The sequence below is a fragment of the Tachysurus fulvidraco genome, chromosome 6 (genome assembly GCF_022655615.1).
Source record: "Tachysurus fulvidraco isolate hzauxx_2018 chromosome 6, HZAU_PFXX_2.0, whole genome shotgun sequence".
Taxonomy (NCBI): domain Eukaryota; kingdom Metazoa; phylum Chordata; class Actinopteri; order Siluriformes; family Bagridae; genus Tachysurus; species Tachysurus fulvidraco.
In genome coordinates, this window is record NC_062523.1 from 25,352,558 (window position 1) to 25,376,724 (window position 24,167).

General features: G+C 40.6%; 1 long non-coding RNA gene, 4 other non-coding genes and 3 pseudogenes across 5 annotated transcripts; 3 read left to right on the forward strand and 5 right to left on the reverse strand.

Moving 5' to 3' along the window:
- Positions 1 to 10,932: 10,932 nt before the first annotated feature.
- LOC113647315 lies at positions 10,933 to 12,355 on the reverse strand. Its single transcript, XR_003441644.2, has 2 exons — positions 12,153 to 12,355; positions 10,933 to 11,182 (listed from the first exon to the last, which is right to left on the reverse strand). It is a non-coding gene; the product is annotated as an uncharacterized LOC113647315 (long non-coding RNA).
- A 1,813-nt stretch (positions 12,356 to 14,168) lies between these two features.
- Positions 14,169 to 14,287, reverse strand: LOC113647350 (annotated as a pseudogene).
- Positions 14,288 to 16,176: 1,889 nt separating this feature from the next.
- On the reverse strand, positions 16,177 to 16,285 carry LOC113647355 (annotated as a pseudogene).
- Positions 16,286 to 16,461: 176 nt separating this feature from the next.
- On the reverse strand, positions 16,462 to 16,570 carry LOC113647343 (annotated as a pseudogene).
- Positions 16,571 to 16,758: 188 nt separating this feature from the next.
- LOC113647346 lies at positions 16,759 to 16,877 on the reverse strand. Its single transcript, XR_007142855.1, has one exon. It is a non-coding gene; the product is annotated as a 5S ribosomal RNA (ribosomal RNA).
- Positions 16,878 to 20,903: 4,026 nt separating this feature from the next.
- LOC125144884 lies at positions 20,904 to 21,018 on the forward strand. The gene has a single exon (XR_007143254.1). It is a non-coding gene; the product is annotated as a U5 spliceosomal RNA (small nuclear RNA).
- Positions 21,019 to 21,135: 117 nt separating this feature from the next.
- LOC125144882 lies at positions 21,136 to 21,326 on the forward strand. Its single transcript, XR_007143252.1, has one exon. It is a non-coding gene; the product is annotated as a U2 spliceosomal RNA (small nuclear RNA).
- A 398-nt stretch (positions 21,327 to 21,724) lies between these two features.
- On the forward strand, positions 21,725 to 21,843 carry LOC125142112. The gene has a single exon (XR_007141544.1). It is a non-coding gene; the product is annotated as a 5S ribosomal RNA (ribosomal RNA).
- The last annotated feature ends 2,324 nt before the right edge of the window (positions 21,844 to 24,167 follow it).

The window sequence follows — 24,167 nt, forward strand, 5'->3', positions numbered from 1 at the left end:
GCCTCCTTGTTACAGAGGGTTAGCAGCGGCCGCTCTTGCTTATCAAAAGGCATCCACAATTACTATGGGCCACCCAACAACCCTGTATACAACCCATGCTCTGCATGCCCTCTTGACGTAATTACCCATGCACGAAAAACGGGGTATGACAATTCTTTCAGCAACCGAATTGACAATCCAGAGGTGTCGTACGGTAAATCCAGCAGACAGAATGATGACCCCTTTAGAAGGAAAGCCACATGACTGTCATGCTGTCTCCAGTGCGCATTTAAAAGCATGACAAGATCTCGAGAATCAGCCACTGCCATATTCAACCCTAACGTATTTTGTCGACGGATCGTGTTTTAGGGGAACAGAAGGGAATGTAGCCGGTTATGCGATCGTGGCCCCCAGCCGTGACCTTTCATCCTTCGAAACCGTCCAAGACCTGCCTGTTAGTCAGCCCTGTTCAGCCCAATTGGTGGAACTAAAAGCATTGACAGCAGCATGTATATTGGCATATGCTCAGCACATGCCTATGGAATATGTCACTTATGTGGAAAAATCTGGGCCCAGTGCGGGTTTCATAGGGCAGATGGCTCACCGGTCACGCATGGTCAGGCCATTTCAGAACTACTACATGCCATCATGCTTCCAGCTAAACTAGCTATTGTGAAGTGTGCCACACACAAAACGGATGGCACATACATGTCTAAGGGTAATGCAGCAGCCGATGAAGCCGCTAAAAGGGTGGCATCACAACGGATAGATATTCTAGCAGTTACTGTCCCACATGACCCTCCTCCACCAGAGACCAACCTAGCATCCTTAGCTGTCTCAGAGAATGCAGCATCAGTACTATGTGTTGGGAGGAAATGGGGAGCACGCAGGCACAGGCAAACTGGACTGTGGTGAGGACCACATGGGCACTTTGTAGCCCCCATATCACTTTTGATTACCCTAATCAATACTGCACATGGTTTGGACCATTGCACAACGGGGGAGGTAGTGAAAAGGCTTAAAAGAACATGGTGGTCACCATTTTTAGGCCCAACAATCGATCATGTATTAACTAGCTGTGAAATATGTGCCACACGTAATATCAGGAAAAGCTTCACCACTCCAATAGGACACATCCCACAGCCAGACGGTCCATTTCGACATTTAGTGATTGATTTCATTGACATGATTGAAAGGAAAGAAAGGAAAAGATACGTTTTGGTGGTAGTAGACAGGTTCAGTAGGTGGGTGGAAGCCCACCCAACAGCAAATGCTGATGCTGAAACAGTAGTGAAATTTCTTTGCAGAGAAGTGATTTCCTGATAAGATCAGTTCAGATAGTGGTGCGCATTTCTTGAACAAAGTTGCCAGCAAAGTGACACAGGCCATGCAAATAAAACAGGTTTGGATGTGTATACCATCCGCAGTCGCAAGGGATGGTGGAAAGGGTTAATGGGACGCTAAAAGCAAAATTGGCTAAAATCTGCACAGGGACCAAATTGACATGGGTATAAGCACTACCACTGGCGTTGATTAGTATGCACATGCAAACAAATCGCATCACACATTTAAGACCACACGAAATGCTTACGGGTTGACCCATGCCAGTGCCATACTTGAGAGGCCCCTACAAAGGGCCCCCACTCAAACAATTAGAAGAACTTGCCAGTTATGTAAAACATCTAACCCAAACACACACAACTTTGTTCCAACAGGTAAAAGGGCGACAGAAGCAAGAGCAATCGAACTACGCAACAAACTACGAAAAGTAGGACCAGGGGACTGGGTGTACATCAGAGCCTTCAAAAAGGAAGTGGAACGACGTAAGAAGGACAGGACCATACAAGTTAACACTAGCCACACCAACAGCCATAAAGGTAGAAGGTAAGGCCGGATGGTACCACCTCAATCATTGCACACGTGCACGAGACCCAACTGCACCCTCCCTTTAGAATTACCCACCGGGCAGTTACGAGATCCAGCACCTGAGACACCGGAGACACAAGAAAACAAAGACTCATAAGCGGAGTACCCACCACCGGAGGAAAGACAGCCTGACAAAACACAAGAAGGAAGGGCACCACCTTCAGAATGGCAATCTGATCAGTGTCCCGCACAACTAGAGGTGCTACCTGAAACATCAGTAAAAGGAGTCCCGGTAGATGACAGGCTGGGGCAGCCCGAGGAAGAAACCTCCCAGACAGCGATCTGCCCACATCAGAAGAATCGCTGGAGGGTAGGAGTAGAACAGATACTAGATGAACTAAGACGCGAGGTGGAACAGATTTCTGAACCAGCCGACAGTCCAATATCACCTGAGGCTGAGACACCGTATACCATTAACAGGGCAGAGTGGGAAAAGATTGCTGGGTGGGATAGCATAGATCAAGATGTACAAAATCTAGTCCCTGAAGATATAAGGTGTGGGCCAGCATTTAGAACAAGAGCAAGAACCCGACAACAGGAACGCAGCAACAGACAGGAACCCCGAGAGCAGCTGAAAATGGCCCCAAGAGATACCAAAGAGCAACTGAAGATGACCCTGAGAGACACTAGAAGAATAAGCCCAACATCTGCAATAGTAATAACAATAGCAATAGCAGCCATACTCATAATAACAGCAGGACTATTGAGGACAATAAAAAGAACAAATTCCAGATGGACTGTAATCAAATATGGAAGATAAAAACTGAAGGCACGAAAGGCAGTAAGGTGAAATTGTACACCCACAACACGACCAGCAGGAGCCAGAAAGAGAAGAACCCAGAAGGTATACAACAAGCACGGGTGCAACGTGAATGATGTATTCTGCTATTGCGGACAGGGGAAGACCTTACAGCAAAGAATCCCAGAGCAGTGGGGAGGAATCTGTGCCCCAGAAAATTCTGATTGGGGCCTTGAGGGTTCTTCCCATAGGACACAGAGAATCCTGTGCCGACTCCTGTGCCAAGAAGACGGAAAAGATTCAGCTATGCAGAGGATAAATCTGTCTATATTGACTGGGGAGGAATTCCGGTAGGCATCCCGGACGAATACAGAGCACAGGGACAATCCGCCATGAACAACCTCGTAGTGTTTTTTCCTTGGTTGCAAATGAAGAAGAATGCGGAATGGATCAACTACATATGGTAAAATCAACAGCGATTTGTAAATGCCACTATCCTAGCTTTTCGAAGGAATCAAGCGACAATTACATGCAGTTTCTGTAATGGCATTACAAAATAGACTTGCCATCGATACGATGAGAGCACCTGATGATGGAGTGTGCAGCCTGATCGGACATGAATGTTGTTCAGTAATTCCGATGCATACAGGGGAAGGAGGTAACCTCACCGTTGCCCTCAAAGCATTGGAAGATCTGCTCATTGAGCATGTACGAAACACCCACAAACCAGATGTAACCAGAGGAACTTGTTGGTTCTGGTTGTTTTCAGGAAGCTGGAGAGCTACTCTAACACGAATGGGGACGGTGCTAGTGTCACGGTGAGGCAAAGGCCAATGAGGATCCAAATGCAGTAAATAGATTTAATGACCAAAAACAAGAAAACAGGTACACAGACAGGCAGGCAAAACAAGACCAAACACAGAGCTGACAGGAAACAGGAACATTGAAACAACTAGCACCAGGGACGTGAACAAACAGAGAATATATAGGTGACAGGAACCAATGACAAAGCAGAGACAATCAGAGACAAAGACAACACACCTGGAGGAAAGATTGAGTACAATTAGTGTCTATGGTAACCAAGAAGTGGGCGGAGCAAACAATTAACAACAGGGCAAGGCAGCAGACAGAAACAGGACAAAAACACAGACTTATTACAGCTAGCAACATTCTTGTTAATATTAATGCTGATTACTTGCTGTGTGATATCTTTGATTCGTAAAATGATTTCCAATGTCACACAATCTATATTTGGACAGAATCTGCAGATTGTGGAAAACAATGAACCAGAGTTCATAGAAATGAAAACCCTCTGGATTTATGACATCCCTAGAAAGGCACAGGTTTGAACAGAAATATAAGAATTCTGTAAATAAAATGTAAATATGGTATGTTATGATAAGCTTACAATGATTAAAATAAATAAATAAATAAAATAAAGAGTAGGAAAATATAATTACATAAAACAAAAATAATACAAATTTATATATATATATATATATATATATATAACACCTCAGGTTAGAAATCCAGTAGCACACATTGTGTAGAAATACTTATTATCTAGAAACAAGAATCGTGTTATGTGGTGTTTGTCCCCGTGTTCTCTGTGTCCTATAATTAACAGGGAAAGTGTGGAGAGAAAATGACGAATATGGGACAGATGGACTTGGAGAGTGGAGACTGACCCACTGGGAGAACCCAATTCCCCGACAGGCAGACTACATCACCATGAACGGTAGCTGCACGGGAGAAACAGGTGTATGGGCCCTTGAACATGGAAGGTGTCCAGATCTGGGTGACATACACGAAATATCACCTGATATGAGAGATATCATATGGATTCAAGGTGGGAGGACTAGAATGGCTTTCATTGAACACACCCATGTGGAGATCATCAAGATTTGTGCAGGGACTGATAGACTGTGTGCTAACCTACCTGTGAAGGTAACCTCTCCCCTGTTCCCCACCAAGCCTCTCTATGTGGTGCAAAGCCAAAAGGGGCAGAAGTACACCGTTCTAAGGGGCAACAGAGGACAACGGGATGAACCTACGCACAAAGACTGATAGATAACCTTTACTATAACATATATAAGGTCTAGAGTAATCAGTAATCCGTAATGAATGTAACATATCATTAATCAGTAATCTGTAATGAATGTAACATATCAGTAATCTATAATCAATGTAACATGTAATGCATATAACTTAGAGTATAACTTGTACATAGAGTCCAGGTGATGAATACACTGTCGAGCACAAAACGCTGGCAAGGTAAGAATTTTTCCCTGTTGATTGGCAAGTATGAGAGGGTTTTTTCGCTCACCTCTGGACCAAGGCTCTAAAAATGAATGATGAATATATACTGTGCTAGCATAGAATGAGACATGCTTCCACTCGCCACTCACTCCGAAGTCCATTGGGTTTAAAGCTTTGCAGCCGCAAAAGGGGGGATTATGTGGGAAATTTTTAGTAAAATAATGCAAATTATACCACGACTAGGGAAAAGGTGAAAAGGGGAGAGAAAAAGCATACCTCAGGAGCTAAGTGATATATGGTGCACAGGCCATTAAGCCATTAGAAGCGAGCAGGTCCTAGGCATAGGCCATTAACAGTAGTGAATGATTAACCACCCCTATATGCTAAAGAACACACAGAAACCTACACACACAGTAAGGCAGAAAAGGACACTTGCGCACACAAGATTAAGGCCCAAAACAGAGCATAAAGGTTTTAATAAGGAGATACAAAATCAAAAGAAAAGGAATCAATTCTTAATATAAAATGGTTTGACAGCATAACGAGGAGGATATTGAGTCTTTTTCTTAACACGCCATGTAGCTTGAGTAGCTTGTGTGCTTGTGGATGAGGCTGAAGGTGTCTGGGTAGACTTAGTGGCAACTGTAGCAGTCTGGGATGAGACATTGATCCCCCTAGCAGCAGATGTGTCACTGGGCCGACCACGACTCTCCATATCCTGGAGATAATGAGTAATGACCTCAGTAAGAAGGTCAGCAGTAGGCGATGGTGTAGAAAGGTCAGTTTCATCCAGAAGATGTGCAAACCATGCGGAAATCGAAGCTAAAACACACCACAAATAGAGCCTTAGCAAGCATATACATACTCTGGCCACTGGGTTAATAAGTAAACCAATGGCTACTGCACACCGTATGCAAAGAGACAGAACAGTAGAAGAACAGGTTTAAGTCATATAGAAGAGAAAATTTTGATAGGCAAGAATACAAGAAGATCCAATACATATCCATGAACAGATGCATTGTGTAGAGTTGTGTTAAAGAAAACCTCAGAAAAGAGAATAGGTCTAAAAAGCACATAAACCCAACTTATAAATTCTATGGCCTGATGACGTAGGCCCAAGTACTATGGAAACGGCGTCCCTCAGTTGGAAGATATTGGGAATTTAGATGGCCTAATGCATAGGCAAATATTGACCCAGTATATGGGCAAAAACGTTCCATTTTGGAGATAATGGCAATTTCCTAAGCAGGGGGAAAATGTGTACGTGAGCGATATTATGATTGGATAGTGAGGAGGGTATGGCGAAAAGGGGGGCATGTCAGAGCTGTATATAAGCTTGCAGAAATCAGCAGTGCTTCGGTGCAAGTATCATCTATTGGACAAACTTGTATCCCTGGTACCAGCTGGTTAATTGCTGTCTATACGACTGTCAATAAACCTACCTCAACTGAATCCAGTCTTCATGAGTTTGGCTGATCATTTCTTCTTTGAATTTTAATTTGGAATTATTGTTTAAACTTATAGTCAGATTGCAGGAGCTAGCCTTGGCCAATGTAGGTTGGAGGCGATTTTTTCCCTAAAATGCTTGGACACAATTATAGATGATTTTCAATTTATTAAACAGGATGCATAAAACAGGGGGATCCTGTTCTAGTAATGCAAGTGATGGTATTGTACATACAGTATAAGGAGGGTACCTTTGAGAGTATTCTGATTTTGAAAAAAGAGTTGTCATCTTGCTGATGATACAGCTTTTTTAAAAATGAAATGCATGTGAAAAAAAAATTATAGACTGTCTAGGTGCTTTTTCTAGAGGCAAATATTTCTCAATATAAAAAAAATTGACTCGTTTTCCTATTTAATATGATTTAACAGAACATAAAGGTTCCAATTAAGGATGAAGTCACACATTTGGAATAAAACTAATTGAATAGAGTACAATATAACTTCTAACCTATTATTTCAAAAATAAAAAATTTTAAGCGAGGGTGAAAACTCAAAGGAAGGGACCTTATTTCTAAGACTAAAGGTTTATCTTTAGTGGTTTTATTGTGATACTAAGGAGATCCGAAGTCCATGATCCTTACACCAATACAACATTTAAATGACTGTATATTACAATCACACCCCCAGTGTCACCCATATGAGGATGGGTTCCCCCTTGAGTCCGGTTCCTCTCAAGGTTTCTTCCTTTACCAATTTAAGGGAGTTTTTCCTTGCCATTGCTGCCTGAGTCACCTCAGACTTGCTCATAGGGGAATAAATACATACACATTGTGAACTATATACATCTAATAATAACCTAGAATTTTTATTCTGTTAATTCTTATTTCTTTTATTATTCGTTATTTCCTTTATCATTAATTATGTCTACCTTCTGCTCTATGTTTATGTTCTGTAAAGCTGCTTTGAGACAATTGTAAAAGAGCGCTATACAAATAAACTTGAATTGAATTATCTCACCTAATTTATCTTGCAAAGGAATTAGATGTCCCCAAAGTGTTTAACCTAAAAATAGATTCCATCTTGTTTCATTTTACATAAAAAAGCAAGACTCAATGTTTAAATAAAAATATATTATGTAAATCTTATAATCAAGGGGGCATGAATGTACTTGATTTTCAGTCATCAACGTTCGAGTTGAACTGAATAAAATATTTAATAAAAAATAAAGATATGGTATAATAATTCTAATAATAATAATTCTAGACCTTTGCAAAGTAATTCACATAGCAATATAGACTTTGATAAGAAGCTAACATTTATGAAAGAAATATTTTTGTATGATATTTTTGCTATTTTTATTTGATACTTTGCTGACTTCACATGACAGCAGCCCAGAGCATCAAAACTGCATGAAAACATGGAAAGAACTTGCAATGACGTGAATCAAAGAAACGTGACATGTAAAAAAAAATAAGAAAGAAAATTACATCGCCTAACAATATCTATAGGTTCAGTATTACATTTGTTTTTTGAAAAAAAAAAACATTTTTATAACTACAAAATGAGTCTACCATTCCATCATATTCAGATTTTCACCATCTGACGTGTGTCCTGCATAAACATGTTGCAAGCCAAAATGAGCACATTATAGACTAACTAAGAAGGAATCAGAGTTAAGAAGCTTTCTAAGATGCAGGTTATGACAGCAAATGACATTACAGGCTGAAGACGTTGTGCAGTAGATTAACCAGCAGGAGGGTCAGTCAGCAGGGAGCATACAGGAGGTAGCCTCAAGACAGTCATCACAGGTGGCAAACAGACACTGGACAAGTAAAAACAGAAAAGAGGTGGTAAGGACAGAAAAGAGGACACAGAGTGTGGCTGGAGAGAGGCAGGACACAAAGACATCAGAAAATGTCCGGTTAACATTAATGTTATTAATTTTAAGACATTTGAACTGCTTCAGCCGAGTACCCACCTCAGTCACCTGAATATAGTTTTAGACAGACCAGGTGGACCGTTAAAGTGCACCAGACAATTTACTACAGAATTGGAGCACAAAGGCAGAAACATCATTGTGTATGTGGTAGCGAGAGCAACTGTCAGTAATCCACTAAGCTGAAAAACAACTGCTGAGATGAGGCTAGTCAAAAAAAAAGGGCAGATAAGCACAGTTTCGGATGGAACCGGTACAATAAAAACAGATCCAGTAAAAATTAAACTAAAGAAAGACACAGAGTTATACGCAGTACAGACTACACTGACGGTGCCATTACCCCTATTACCTAAAGCAGAACTTAAGAGAATAACTGAGGAACAATGTGTTGTGGAAAGAGACACACAGCCTACACACTGGTGTGCACCATTGGTACCCATAGTCATGAAGCTTAAACCTGTTACGGGTCACCGTGCCGTGCACAGAATGGAAGTCAAAGTGACCACTAGGGGATGACCCAGAAACAAGCTTCATTTCATCTTTAAAGCATCAAATCCTCTAAAAACACGAAAAAAAAACTATTTACCTAGTAAAGTTTATACTCTCAATATTTTTTAAGCCCACACACAAAGCATAATATGATTCACAGCCTTCATACTATTAGAAAACTGACCTAGGTGGCTCTAGACCGTTTTTTCCCTTACCTTTAGACGCTTCCCTTTCTTCACTGGGGTAATATAAGGAACTGGAATCTGTAAGCCTTTTAATCCAAAACGCTTTGGTCGCGCCGCAAATATTCCGTTTGTGTTCCGAAAACTGGAAACAGTAGTGCGCCATCATCTTGTTTTGCCGCTCTAACTTCTCATAGGGGTATTCAAAAATTCTAAATTTACATCATATTTATAGCCCAGGGCCTAACGAATCAAACAAGCCCTCACTTGAGCCAATCGGTGCTTGTATTGCAGAGATAGACGGCTGGGAAGCCAATGATGTCATGACATCATTTTTGGGAACCCACATTTGACTGACAATTACTCCTTCCAATACCAATGAAATGGGCCGGGACCTCTACAGCTCTTTAGCCAATAAGCAGACGATTCCAACGATATGCTGCAACCCCCTCTCTGCTGCCTGGATCTGCGTGAAAAAGCTGCGCAGGAGAATTCTTGCGTAATCCTTGACCTTTTCTCACTCTCACAGCTCAGGGTGTCAAGTTACAGGCCTGTTTTCACACCAGAGTAGTAGACCGAGAGTCTCTGCTTGTTTTAGGCCTTTTAAACTGTGCATGCAGTCTTTTAATTCAAAGTTATACAGTAAACAAGTACACAAAAACGCTGGACCAGACGACCATGTCCGTAGAAAAATATTTTTATTGAAGCCATTTTTGGGTCTTTTGACTTGAATTTTTTTTTGGTGAAAGCCAAGACATGTGGCTATGACTCTCAGTTGTTATTTGGTCCCTAACATGTTCCAGAAAATTAAGATTAATCAGTTTATCAGGTAAACAACCCAGGCGGAAATGAAAACCTTCCATTCTAGCCTCTGTAACTTGCCAGTAAGGCCTAGAAACTAGTTTCTGAAACTAGAGAATCTCTTCTTTCCAATGAGACCAGGCTCACCCCTGTGTGTCAAAGTATGTGGGAGCTGTACCACTTTTTGTTGGGTAGGTCATGTAGGCGAAAAACCTGCAAAAGGGGGCCAAGACATAAAGGGGTTAAACCTGGATGATGAATCTAGCAAAAATGCCCTCCTACAGTGCTGGAAGAGATGACAACTCTGAGGTTATAAAAGGCTTTCAGTGAAAAGGAGGGATAGAAAAGGAGAAATCAATTCATGTTTTTCAATCAATTTCCAGTTGCACTCTAAAAAATAAAACGCTGGCTCAACTTAAAAAAATTAAGGTAACAATTTGCATGCATCTTTTTAAGTAGCTTCAACTCAGTCATTATTAAGTAGATATCATGTACCTTTTATAGTTAGACTAACCCAAATTGTTTAGTACAACCAACATGATTTGACTTAACCTCTAAGAGCTTAATTAAGTTGAAACAAGTTTTGGTGATATTAAGTGGTCAAATTACATAATTTAAGCTATTCTAACTTCTTTATTTTGATTTCATTCTACTTAGATATGTCCATGCAAATTGTTACCTTAATTTTTTTGAGTACAAGTAACTTATTTCACTATAGTCAGGAGAAATAACACAGCAATTCCAGTTTTATGATGAAACTGGTTTATTATAAAACCAATGTCAACTTATGTACAAGAAGAGTGCTTTGACAAAACAACGCTTTGGCAAAAAGATAATTATCCAGGACTAAAGTATTTTTTTCAAGTAAAGAATTAAGTATTTTTCTGGTAGGTACATATCAGAATAAAATAAAATAAAATAACAATAAATCACAGGGAACGTGGAAAATGAATTCCTACAACAGACACAATTGCCAGCTTATTGGGTCCACCTAGCTGAAACAAAGTTTTCTTCCTTTTTTTTATTTTTTGCAAAGTATTAAATTTTACCTTCATCACATAAACCACAGCCGCCATAAAGCCTCAAACAAATACAACACTGTAACCTTCATGTAAAAAATTGTCAAAATTACAGCTTCTATATGCGTATGCACAACAAAACTTTTACACGTAACATTTCAGGAATACAACAGTTTATTGTTTAAAGACATTACCTTCGGCCTAGCTTTCACACCATCCAGCTCAAGAATTATTTTCTGAAACACCTCAAAAGTATTTTTTAGTTCCTTTGGGTAGCTGAGGTTGAGAGCATATACCAGCCCTAGCAGGGCACAGGCTCTGGATACATCCAGGTCTTGCAGGACTTCCGTTCCCTCAATAATAATACTGGCGTTGGCTGGGTCAAAATTTGTGGCACCTCATCATCCTAAGTAGATCAAAATCAATGTCAGTGTTTTAAGTCAAGGAAAGGAACAGGACATTAGACACAGGAGTTAAATCTTAGGAGTTAAAACTTACTACACATGAAAAATTGCAAACTTAAAGAAATGTGTCAGCTGCCTAACCATCAAACATAATGCTGCAGATTGTATATGAAAGAAAAATAAAAACTCAAAGGTTGTAATGGCAAATTTACAAAAAGCTCAAGGTTTACAAGGTTACAAGATGGATCAACTGTGAAAACGTCACAGCAGATAAAGATGGCGTGCACACACATTGTCATGTTAGGTATTGTGCTTAAATTAACTTGCTTATTAGTTAACTATTTAACTTGTTACAGGTTTATGTATGTATGTATGTGTATGTATGTACATGTATGTATACATACTGTATGTGTGTGTGTGTGTGTACGTATGTATGTATGTATATACATGTATGCATATGTGTGTGTGTGTGTGTGTGTGTGTGTGTGTGTGTGTCTTAATCAACCCAGTGTAAACTTTAAATTCGGACGACACTAAACATATTCGATATCAATTAACATCATTTACCTGCCACTGTAAAATAAAACATAATGCCTATTTTGAACACACTAGCTAGCTAAACGTCTATTAACTTTAGAATCGATGAATTAGCTTAGCTCAAACTGTCTTTTCAGTTTAGTGTGTGACAACAACGATTTACTTAAGTAAAGTTTGCCGCATTCATTTTGTTTCATATTTAGGTTTATATGTATTTTGTCCACCGTGGAGGAAAGCTGATTTTGAGGAAAACGCGGTTGTAGCCGCCTCACTACATTACTACGAGAGAAAAGAGGTGTAGCGTTTAGCTCAGGAGTTATTGACTCGGGAAAATCGAATCTGTGAATCTGCGGACAACTTTACTTAAGTCAACGATTTTTTGTGCATACAGTTGGTAGCTGCTGAGATTAAAACAAAGCAAAAATATTAACTTACCTATATAGCCTCGATTCTCCTGTTTCTCCGGCTCCTAGTAGTCCTTCTCTGGCAGAAAAACACGTCCGGGCAAATTCCGCCTTTACTCAGCTTCTAAAGGATGCTCACTAGATATACAAGTTTCACTAACTTAATATTTTTCTGTTGTTACGAGAAGGTAAAAGTGTGTGTTCAAAATCGATATATAATTATGTTAAGGCAGTATTCTTTATTTTAATTTTGAAAGACTTATTAAAATGAGTTATCAACTCAGCAATACAAGTACATATTACAAACTTAATTATTTTATGCTGAAAATATTGTTTATTTTACGTTTTACAAACTAACCGCATGAATCATTTTTTAGAGTGTGCTGCACTGAATGTGTTTTGGAAATGACTTTAAAGACAGTGGCAAGTCCAGATCAATCAACATTAAACGCTCAGCCTTGTATAGACTCCGATACTGTATACCAGCAGATTTCATTGTAATGAAATTCTACCATCACTAAATGATAACATACTGTCACTGTATCAGTAATGTTAGTGTTTTTATCATGTTAAATGTGTTGTATAACTTGGATATAATACAAAGGAATACACATTTGATGTGAAGCAGTAAGAAATTGTGGCATGGTACGTTTAATGCAAACAGAAACAAGTTTTGATAAGTAAGCTTTAGAGTTACATACTTCTTCCTGTTGTCCTTCATCCATTTGTTCCTCCCCCTCGCTGTTTCCTTCATGCACCTGTCCATACACCCATTCCTCCCTTCCTCCCTCCTCTTCCTCCATCTCACACGTACATTTATTTAAAATTTCCTGAAACTCCATGCACCTTACCGCATTGCACTCTCTGGCTAAATGTCCCCTTTCTTGGCACTTATAGCACTGGAAATCCGGGCAGTCCTTGAGCAGGTGATCCGGGCTCATGCACAGCCTACAGGTCTTCACCTGCTGACTATGCATCACCCGGAAATACTGCGACCCCTCCGCCGTTTCCATTTTTGTGCTGTATGGCAATGATGCCACCTCTTTGGGGAACCTTACTTTCAGGAACCTTGTTCCATCCTTGACTTCGGTGCCCGGGTAGTGTCGTCTTTTAATTTTTGATATGGGATTAACTCCCCATCCCTCCAATTTTCCAATTATATCTCTATCATCCAGGTAGACGGGCAGGTGCATGAAAAAAACAACGTAGTCTCTATTTTGCAGATTTTTTATTTCACAGTTCACCCCTTTTATAATCAGTTCATCAATCAATGCCTCACACGTTTCCTCTTTTTCCATCGTTAGTTCATATTCTTTTCCTTGCCTTGGCCTCAATGCCAGAATTTTCCCATTTCCACATTTCTCAGTTACTGCTTTAATAATATCCATAGCTCTGACCTCATTTAAGTTCTCCATGTTCACAATCACCGTCACCTCCTTTAGATACATCCTTCCTTCTCTCGTGGCTCGTTTTTGTCCGTGTCCTACTCGTCGTCGATAATCCATTCCAGTGTCGTTTGCCATGCGTCCTTCTCCAGCCAGTCCAGGGTTGTTTGCCATAGGTGTTTCTCCATTCAGTCCAGGGTCGTTCGCCATGCGTCTCTCTCCAGCCAGTCCAGGGTCATTTGCCGTTAGTCCGTCCATTGTTAAGAAAAAAGAAAGTTAACCACCCTCCAGTCAGCCAAAGCTGCTGTAAGGTGGTTGTAGAAAACTAAAGAAAAACAAAACAAACAGAACTATTAAAATAAAAAAATAATACAAAAACAAAGAGAACTCAAAATGGTGGAGAGCCTCTCTCTCCAAACTGCAGCCAGTCACTTCCTTCTCACCAGCGCCCACTAGCGTTCTCAGAGTGGAATGGCCGTAAGCAAGAAGAAACTTTTAAATGGGACCCATTTATAAATTGTTTGTGTTTTCTTTTTTATTATTTATTTATTTTTTTCCCCCTAATTGTTGTTTTCTATCAAAACATTAGCTACAGGGTATGAATATTAAGATGTTGTTGTTAGAGAATTCAAACTGTAAAGTAAATGAATGCCTATGTCACAAGCTTACAGCACCTAGTATTCCCAGGCAGTCGCATATCCAAGTACTAACCAAGCCCAACTCTGCTTAGCTTCCGAGATCAGATGAGATCAGTCATTCTCAGAATGGAAGGGCCGTAAGCTAGAGGAAAGTTGGAATGGAACCCATTTATAAATTGTTTGTTTTTTTCTTTTTTAGTATTTCTTTTTTCCTATTTATTTATTTATTTATTTATTTATTTATTTGTTTGTTTGTTTGTTTGTTTGTTTATTGTAATTGTTGTTTTCTATCAAAACATTAGCTACAGGGTATGAATATTAAGATGTTGTTGTTAAAGTTTTCGGTCAGAAACGTAATATTTGTGTGGTGAGCGTTTTGGATTAAAGCGTTTTGGATTAAAGCATTTTGGACTACAAATCTGACACCTCAGTGTAGTATTATAAGCCTCCTAGGAGAAGTGAGAGCCGGTGAGGCGAGAGTTTTGGATTGAGGCGAGCGTTTTGGATTGAGGCGAGCGTTTTGGATTAAAGCGTTTTGGATTAAAAGGCTTACATATTCCAGTTCCTTAGACTCTTGGGGATTTTTTACAAGCATTTGTTTTGGAAAATATTACCCCAGTGAAGAAAGGGAAGCGTTTGAAGGTAAGCGCCGCCTAGTTCAGGTGACTATCAACTTGGATTAAATTAATATGATGGCTATAAATCATATTATGCTTTGTGTGTGGGCTTAATAAAATCCCGAGAGTCTAAGCTTTCAAACGATTTAATGCTTAAAACTAGTGGTGGCGTGCCGTGGATAGTACTGCGGTCACATATGTTGTTGTTTCTGCCATTTGTATAACTTTTTATTGTTTTCAACTATCAGTGTAGTTTTAATAATTTTTTATTTCAGTTTAAACTAATGTCCTTTTAAGAGCAGCAACGGCTCTTTTAAGAGCCACCCATTAATTCAAATTAAGCGCATTTTTTCTTGGTCTCCTCACATTACATAATTATTTTTAAACATATGACACATGTATATCATAAAGAATTATAAGAATGACTTTAATATAATAAATCTTGGCTACTGTTAGGCTCGCCATTCTTCACATTAGTGAATTAATACAAAAAAACGCAAAGGCTTTCTCGTGTTCCTGAATGGAGGAAGGACAGCGATTCTGTTTAGCATGCAAGAGTTTTGCGGTTCGAATCCACCCTTGGACAGTATTTTTTCTAACACTTTATAATAAAGGTTAATTAGTTGACATTAGTTACCACATTACTTAACATGAACTAATAATGAACTGCACTTCTACAGCATTTATTAATTTTGTTCATGTTAATTTCAACATTTACTAATACATTATTAACACTGTGTTAACATTAGTTAATATACTGTGAACTAACATGAACAAAGAATAAACTTTATTTTAACAAAGATTACTACATACAATAATTTTTTGCTCATGGTTAGTAAATGTTAGTAAATACATTAAATTTGAACTAATGATCCTTATTGTAATGTGATTACATTTTTTCCCAGTAAAATCTCTGATTGATGCTTTAGTTCAAGATCTTCATGGCGCTTATTTCAGGAAAAGATAAATGGATTTTCAGGTGTGCTCTTTTGTTGCAGGTGGTGAAACTAGTCTGCAAATATAACCATAGTAACTGTGCAGACATACCCTAGCAACCATGTAGTGCACCTTACGAACCATATTGCAATATAAAGAAGCCATGTCTCAGTTACACAACATAAAACACTCAGCACGCTGAGGGGAACTTACGTCACGTGTAGCCCCGCCCCCAAAATTAGCGAATTCAAATATTTAGCACAACATGGACATGTGACATATCAAAACACTCAGCACGATGAGGGGAATTTGCCACGTGCAAGCACATTCACATTTTCTTTAGGAAATGTACCGTTCTAGTTTATTTATTTATTGTAATTGTTGTTTTCTATCAAAACATTAGCTACAGGGTATGAATATTAAGATGTTGTTGTTGTTAGAGAATTCAAATAGTAAAGTAAATGAATGCCTATGTCAAAAGCTTACAACACCTGGTATTCCCAGGCAGTTGCCTATCCAAGTACTAACCAGGCCCAATTCTGCTTAGCTTCCGAGATCAGACATTCTCAGAGTGGAATGGCCGTAAGCTACAGGAAAGTTGGAATGGAACTCATTTAAAAATTGTTTGTTTTTTCTTTTTATTTATTGATTGATTGATTGATTGATTGATTGTTTTTTTCTATCAAAACATTACCCACATGGTATGAATATTAAGATGTTGTTAGAGAATTCAAATAGTAAATTAAATGAATGCCTATGTCAAAAGCTTACAGCACCTGGTATTCCCAGGCAGTCGCCTATCCAAGTACTAACCAGGCCCGACTCTGATTAGCTTCCGAGATCAGGCATTCTAAGAGTGGAATGGCCATAAGCTAGAGGAAAGTTGGAATGGAACCCATTTAAAAACTGTTTGTTTTTTCTTTTTATTTATATATTGATATATTTATTGATTGATTGCTTGATTGATAGTTTTCTATTAAAACATTAGCTACAGGGTATGAATATTAAGATGTTGTTGTTAGAGAATTCAAATAATAAAGTAAATGAACGCCTATGTCAAAAGCTTACAGCACCTGGTATTCCCAGACAGTCGCCTACCCAAGTACTAACCAGGCCCGACTCTGCTTAGCTTCCAAGATCAGACGAGATCGGGCATTCTCAGAGTGGAATGGCCATAAGTCTGAGGAAAGTTGGAATGGAACCCATTTATAAATTGCTATGCCCTGCCAAACTATGTTAGGTTCCGTTATGCTATGCCCTGCCAAGCTATGTTAGGTTCCGTTATGCTATGCCCTGCCAAGCTATGTTAGGTTCCGTTATGCTATGCCCTGCCAAGCTACGATAGGTTCCGTTATGCTATGCCCTGCTAAGATGTGTTAGGTTCCGTTATGTTATGCCCTGCTAAGCTACGATAGTTTACCTTATGCTATGCCCTGCTAAGCTATGTTATGTTACGCTATGTTAGGCCCCGTTGGCTATTATGATACATTATGGTATGCCTCGCTAGGCTGTGTTATGGTGCTTGGTGCTGTGCCTTGCTGGGCTTGTTTTGTTGCGTTGTGCTGTGCCTTGCTAGGCCGTGTTAGGTTACGTCACTCTATGTTGTGCCTCGCTAGGTTGTTGTGATACGTCAGGCTGTGTCTCGATAGGCTGTGGTGATACATTGTGCTGTACCTTGCTAGCCGATGTTAGGTTACGTTGCGCTATGTTATGCCTCGCTAGGCTGTGTTATGGTGTGTTGTGCTGTGCCTTGATGGGCTATGTTGTGTTGCATTGCTAGGCCGTGTTAAATAACGTTACCATATGTTGTGCTTTGCTAGACTGTTGTGATGCGTTATGCTATGCCTCACTAGGCTGTGTTATGGTGTGGTGTTCTGTGCCTTGCTGGGCTATGTTGTGTTGCATTGCGGTTGGCTGTGCATTGCTAGGCCGTGTTGGGTAACATTACCATATGTTGTGCCTTGCTAGACTGTTGTGATGCGTTATGCTGTGCCTCGATAGGCTGTGTTGTGATACTGCACATTGTGCTATGCTCCGCTGGGCTGTGTTATGGTACAGTATATTGTGCTGTGCCTCGCTAGGCTATGTTGTGTTGCGTTGCGTTATGCTATGCCTTGCTAGGCCATATTAGGTTACGTTGCACTGTGTACCTTGCTAGGCTGTTATGATGCGTTAGGCCATGCCTGCTAGGCGTTTACGTTGTGCTGTGCCTCACTAGGCTGTTGTGATGCGTTAGGCCGTGCTTTGCTCTGCGTTTTGTTATGTTATGCTGTGCCTCGCTTGGCTATTATATGTTGTGCCATGCCTTGCTGGGCTGTGTTTGTTACATTGTGCTGTGCCCTGCTGGGCTGTGTTGGGTTGCGCTGTGCTATGTTGTGTTGCGTGGTGCTGTTGTAATGCGTTGTGCTGTGCCTTGCTGGGCTGTAGTGATACGTTATGCGGTGCCTTGCTAGGCGTTATTTTGCATTGTGCTGTGCCTTGCTGGGCTGTGTTGCGTTACGTTATGATATGCCTTGCTGGGCTGTGTCGGGTTGTGTAACGTTGGGTTATGCCTTGCTGGGCTGTGCTTCGCTGGGCTGTTGTAATGCCTTATGCCATGCATTGCTGGTTGCGTTGTGCTAGGACTCTCTAGGCCGTTATGATGCGTTATGCCATGCCTTCCTAGGCGTTGTTACGTTATACGATGCCTCGCTAGGCTATGGTATGTTGTGCTATGCCCTACTAGGCAGTTATGATATGATATGCCATGACTTGCTAGGCGTTATGTTGCGTCACACTGTGCCTCGCTAGGCTGTTATGATACGTTATGCAGGAAATAATAAATTATAAATAAATAAATAAATTACTGGCAAATGGTTTAACTTCTTAACTTGACATGGTTAAATTTTAGCCAGCAATGAAAATGAAAAGCTTGATTAAATTTATCTCCTCTCTGTAGCAGTGTCCAGCGAAAGATAGTGACCTTTGGATTGATAATCAATGGCTCCTGGCCCTGCTTGTATTGTTTCTGTTCGTTACAAATAAATAAATAAATAAATAAATAAATAAATAAATAAATAAATAAGTAAGTAAGTAAGTAAATAAATAAATAAATAAATAAATAAATAAATAAATGTTCCTAACCGCTGCTTCTTCAATTATTTAATAGCTGGACTTATCCAAGGTTTTCGCAGGAGTGTTTGTTTGACTACTCATTAGTTTGCCTATAATTTGCTTTCTGCCTTTAAAGAACCTGAAATTGTTGGAAAAGGAAGTTATGACTGGATTTCTTGTTGGGTCTTTTGGAAGTCTCCTTACTCGGGTTGTTGGATGGATTCTAGAGCTAGAGATGGCTACTCAGGATATTCAGGGAGGAGGCACTTGGTTCTCGTGTTCTGTTTGTGATTGAGCTAGCTCTGCTGCTGCTACGCTAGCTCTCCTCCTCTGCTGCTGCTAGCTCTCCTTTTCTGCTGCTGCTAGCTCTCCTCCTCTGCTGCTGTCCCTAAGGTAGCTGAACCAGGAGTGGAACGTTAAAGGTTCTGGTTGCTCCTTGGGAAATTGGGATGGCATGATGTTCATGATGATCTGGAGTCTTCTGCAGCCTTGAATCGTATACAGGCACTGAGCCTTCCGTTGTTTTGTTTTTTTTTTGTTTGTTTTTTTTAAAAAAATGTTAATGGTCAGTGGTTGCTAGTAAATGGTAAAGGAACTGCTTTCCGTGCCTGATAACATGTCCTCTGCTCTGTTGGTATTTTACTAATAAGTTTGGCTAGTCAAAAGCTCGCTTTAATCCTCTGCTTCAGTTAGCATGAAGAGCCAGGGAGGATTGCCTGGTATGGTCTGTTTTGGGGGGGATTTTGTCTGGCTGCTTTCCCACTTAATGGGAGATTGTCCCCCCACGAAGCTGCTGCTGTTCCCTGACTAGCTTTCATTGAGCTCATGAAAAGGAAGGGGAATTCAGAACAGAGCTATACCACCAAATGTAAATTTCATAAGCTTGCAAATAAAAAATTTAAATATTTCAAAGAATTGTCTTTATTTTGACTCAAGTGGTCCTGACTGAATTGTGGCCAAAAAGGAAAAATTTGTGTTGGATGTTTGGACTAGGTTTTGGAGCAAAACAGAGAGGAAGTATCTGTATATGGAGAGACTGTATGTGTATTTTAAATGCTAAAATAAGTTGGATGCTTTTTATAATGTCTTTACTTCACATGTTTGTTGTGTTTTAAAAGATTTAACGTGGAAGCTGCCGGGGAGTGAAGGAGAGGTGTGAACTAATGTTTTTGTAAATGTATGATAATGATGTATGACATTTTTAAAATTTGATGTAAATGTGATTGTATAAGGAAAACTTACATTTTTATTGTATTATTTATCGTATTCTATTGATTGAAATTTCTTCTATTCTATTGATTGAAAAAAAAAGAATGTCTGATCTCGGAGGCTAAGCAGAGTCGGGCCTGGTTAGTACTTGGATAGGCGACTGCCTGGGAACACCAGGTGCTGTAGACATAGGCATTCATTTACTTTACAGTTTGAATTCTCTAACAACATCTTAATATTCATACCCTGTAGCTAATGTTTTGATAGAAAACAAGAATTTAAAAAAATAATAAATAAATAAATAAATAGAAAAAAAACAGTAATTGGATAGGTGACTGCCTGGGAATACCAGGTGCTGTAAACTTTTGACATAGGCATTCATTTACTATTTGAATTCTCTAACAACAACATCTTAATATTCATACCCTGTAGCAAATGTTTTGATAGAAAACAACAACAAAAAAGAGAAAGAAGAAAAAAAAACAATTTATAATTGGGTTCCATTCCAACTTTTCTCTAACTTACGGCCATTCCACTCTAAGAATGCCTGATCTCGTCTGATCTCGGAAGCTAAGCAGACCCTGTAGCTAATGTTTTGATAGAAAACAACACCATTGTTGCACCATTACATGGTTTAAAAAAAAGTCAAAACCTCCTTTTCTTTACTTTTCTTTTCTTTCTATTCTTTTCTTTTCTTTTCTTTTCATGCACCTGCCCCAAACCTTTAATTTGCAATTTCTTCTCGTAACTTTCAGCTGTTTCTCATCGACTGTATCCCCAGCCCTTTTCTATCCAAATGCAAGACTTTACACTGGCTTCAATACTGACAAGGGGTGGACCTTACCCTAATTCTGCTTTGTTCACCTCCGATACGGTTATCCAGGACCTGCTCGGCCTTCTTTAGTAGCTCGGGTTTCTCTTCATTCACGCACAAATCTTTCGCCTTTTACTAAAGATTTCCACGGAGAGGAACGTCGATGAGTTCAGCATATTTTTGTGGGCTTTGCAGTTGCAAGGCTATAAGTGGTTGTAATATCAGATCAAAGCGCCTTGAGGAGTAGGCCTAGTTATCACCTACCGTTTGTCTGCTAGCATCTGGCAGCTAGCTGTCTGCCAGTCAGAGGGAATAACGGGTTATCGCTTCCCGGCCTTTTGGCTAAGATCAAGTGTAGTATCTGTTCTTATCAGTTTAATATCTGATACGTCCTCTATATGAGGACTACACATTAAATGGATTTTTAGAGCTGGGAGTCGGAACAGGGGCTTGCTCCGTCCGCTCCACGCTTCGCCCTGGTATTGCAGTGCATCCAGGCTTGGTGCACCATTACACGGTTTAAAAAAAGAAAAAAACCTCCTTTTATTTTCTTTTTTTTCTTTCTTTTCTTTTCTTGCACCTGCCCCAAACCTCTAATCTGCAAAGTGTGCTCATAACTTTCAGCTGTTTCTCATCGACTGTGTCCCAAGTTAGTACTTGGATAGGCGACTGCCTGGCAATACCAGGTGCTGTAAGCTCTTGACATAGGCATTCATTTACTTTACTATTTGAATTCTCTAACAACAACATCTTAATATTCATACCCTGTGGGTAATGTTTGGATAGAAAACAACAATTTAAATAAAGAAATAAAGAAAGAAAGAAAGAAAGAAAGAAAGAAAGAAAGAAAAAATAAGAAAAAAGAAAAACACAAACGATTTATGAATGGGTTCCATTCCAACGTTGCTCTCGCTTACGGCCATTTCGCTCTGAGAATGCCTGATCTCGTCTGATCTCGGAAGCTAAGCAGAGTCGGGCCTGGTTAGTACTTGGATAGGAGACTGCCTGGGAATACCAGGTGCTGTAAGCTTTTGTAAGCCCCTCCTTGAACCGCCACCTTATTGTGGTGGAGGGGTTTGCGTGCCTGAATGATCCTAGGAGCTATGTTGTCTGGGGCTTTCTGCCCCTGGTAGGGTATCCCAAGGCAAACAGATCCTAGGTGACAGGCCAGACAAAGAGCGGTTCAAAAACCCTTATGAAGAAAATTAAAACAAGGTCCGTGACGTCGCCCGGTATGGCGCAACCGGGGCCCTCTCCCTGGAGCCAGGCCCGGGGTTGGGGCTCACATGCGAGCACCTGGCGGCCGGGTCTACCTCTACCTCACTACCTCTTACCCCCTCGATCTTACTCGCCGCAACCTTCACTCTGTCTCCCCTTCATCTGTAGCTTCTGGCACTCTTTCTTCCCTTCCTGATACTGAGTCTTTTTCCTCACTACCCTTGGACTCAGCCACAGATACTTTCCTCTCATCTCTTTCCTCAACTATGGACTTCCTCTGCCCTATGTTCACTAAACCCAAGAAAACTTGTTCTGCTCCTTGGCTTTCAGATGTGCTGCGCAACAATCGAAGAGAGAAAGTGGAAGAAATCACAACTTGATGCAGATCTAGATTTTTACAGAACATTTCTTGTCAAGTTCTCCTCAGATGTGACTTCTGCCAAGACTTCCTTCTACAAGGAAAAGCTTGAAGCTTCCTCACATGACCCTCGGAAATTCCACAACATCATCTCTTCTCTGCTCAACCCCCCGGCTCCACCTTCTTCATCCTCCCTGACTGCAGAAGACTTTGCTTCTTTCTACCAGGAAAGGATTGAGGAAATCTGCCGGACCTTCACTTCAGCCCCGACTGCATTTACATCTCAGAGTATGCATTCCCCTACACCTTCGTTGTCACATTTCTCAACTGTGGCAGCAGAAGAGATTTTACAACTCATCCAGTCCTGCAATCCTGCCACCTGCCCATTGGATCACCCTCCCTTAGCATCCATAGCATCTGGTCAGGTACCAACTACTTTCAAGAGAGCAAGGGTCCCATCCTAAAGAAACCTGCTCTGGATCAATCAGACATCAGTAACTACAGACCGGTATCACTTCTCTCATTTCTTTCAAAAATTCTATAATCTATAATCAATAGTTTTATTGTCTATAATCAACTGTCTGTCTATCTCTCACAGAACAACCTCCAAGATCCCAAACAGTCTGGCTTTAAAGCAGCTCACTCTACAAAGACAGCCCTTTTGAATGTCTCTGAGAAGCTACATACTGCTAGATCAGCCAAACTGTCATCTGTCCTTATCCTCCTTGACCTTTAAGCAGCGTTTGACACAGTCAACCACAAGACTCTCTTATCCACCCTCAAGAGTCTTGGGATTTGCGGATCAGCTTGGGAATGGTTTGCCTCCTACTTGGAAGGACGCTCATATCAGGTAACATGGAGGGGAGTGACATCTGCTCCATGCAGACTCTCCACTGGCATCCCACAGGGCTCAGTACTTGGTCCTCTTCTTTTCTCCCTGTATACTCACTCTCTTGGGGAAGTTGTTTCAACATAACGGGTTCTCTTACCACTGCTATGCTGATGATACACAACTTATCTTCTCTTTCCCACCCTCAGATGCCACAGCTTCTGACCGGATCTCAGCATGTCTGGCAGAAATTTCATCATGGATGACTGCTCATCAGTTAAAGCTCAATCCTAGCAAAACTGAACTGCTGTTCATCCCAGGTGATTCATCCCCAGGTCATGATCTTGCTATATCCTTGCACAACGATCTGATCTCTCCTTCAGCCACAGCTCGCAACCTTGGGGTAACCATGGACAATCAACTGTCCTTTTCCTCTCATGTTGCTAATGTGACTCGCTCATGTCGGTTTCTTCTCTACAACATTAGAAGGATTCGGCCATTTTTGTCCACACAGACTGCTCAGGTACTTGTTCAGTCTCTTGTCATTTCTAGACTGGATTACTGCAATGCACTGCTGGCAGGTCTACCTATGAAAGCAATCCATCCTCTGCAAATGATCCAAAATGCAGCTGCCCGGCTTGTTTTCAACCTGCCAAAGTTCTCGTATACCACCCCGCTGCTGCGATCCCTCCACTGGTTTCCGGTAGCTGCACGCATCCGATTCAAAACACTGATGCTGGCCTACAATGCCAAAAATGGACCAGCTCCCTCTTACCTCAAAGCCCTCATCATTCCTCGCACTGCACCCCGCAACCCCCGATCTACCAGCACTGCTCGACTGGTCCCACCATCTCTCAGGGTAAGAGGCAAGTATACTACAAGACTCTTCTCTGTTCTGGCACCAAGGTGGTGGAATGAACTTCCCCTAGAGGTCCAGACAGCTAAGTCA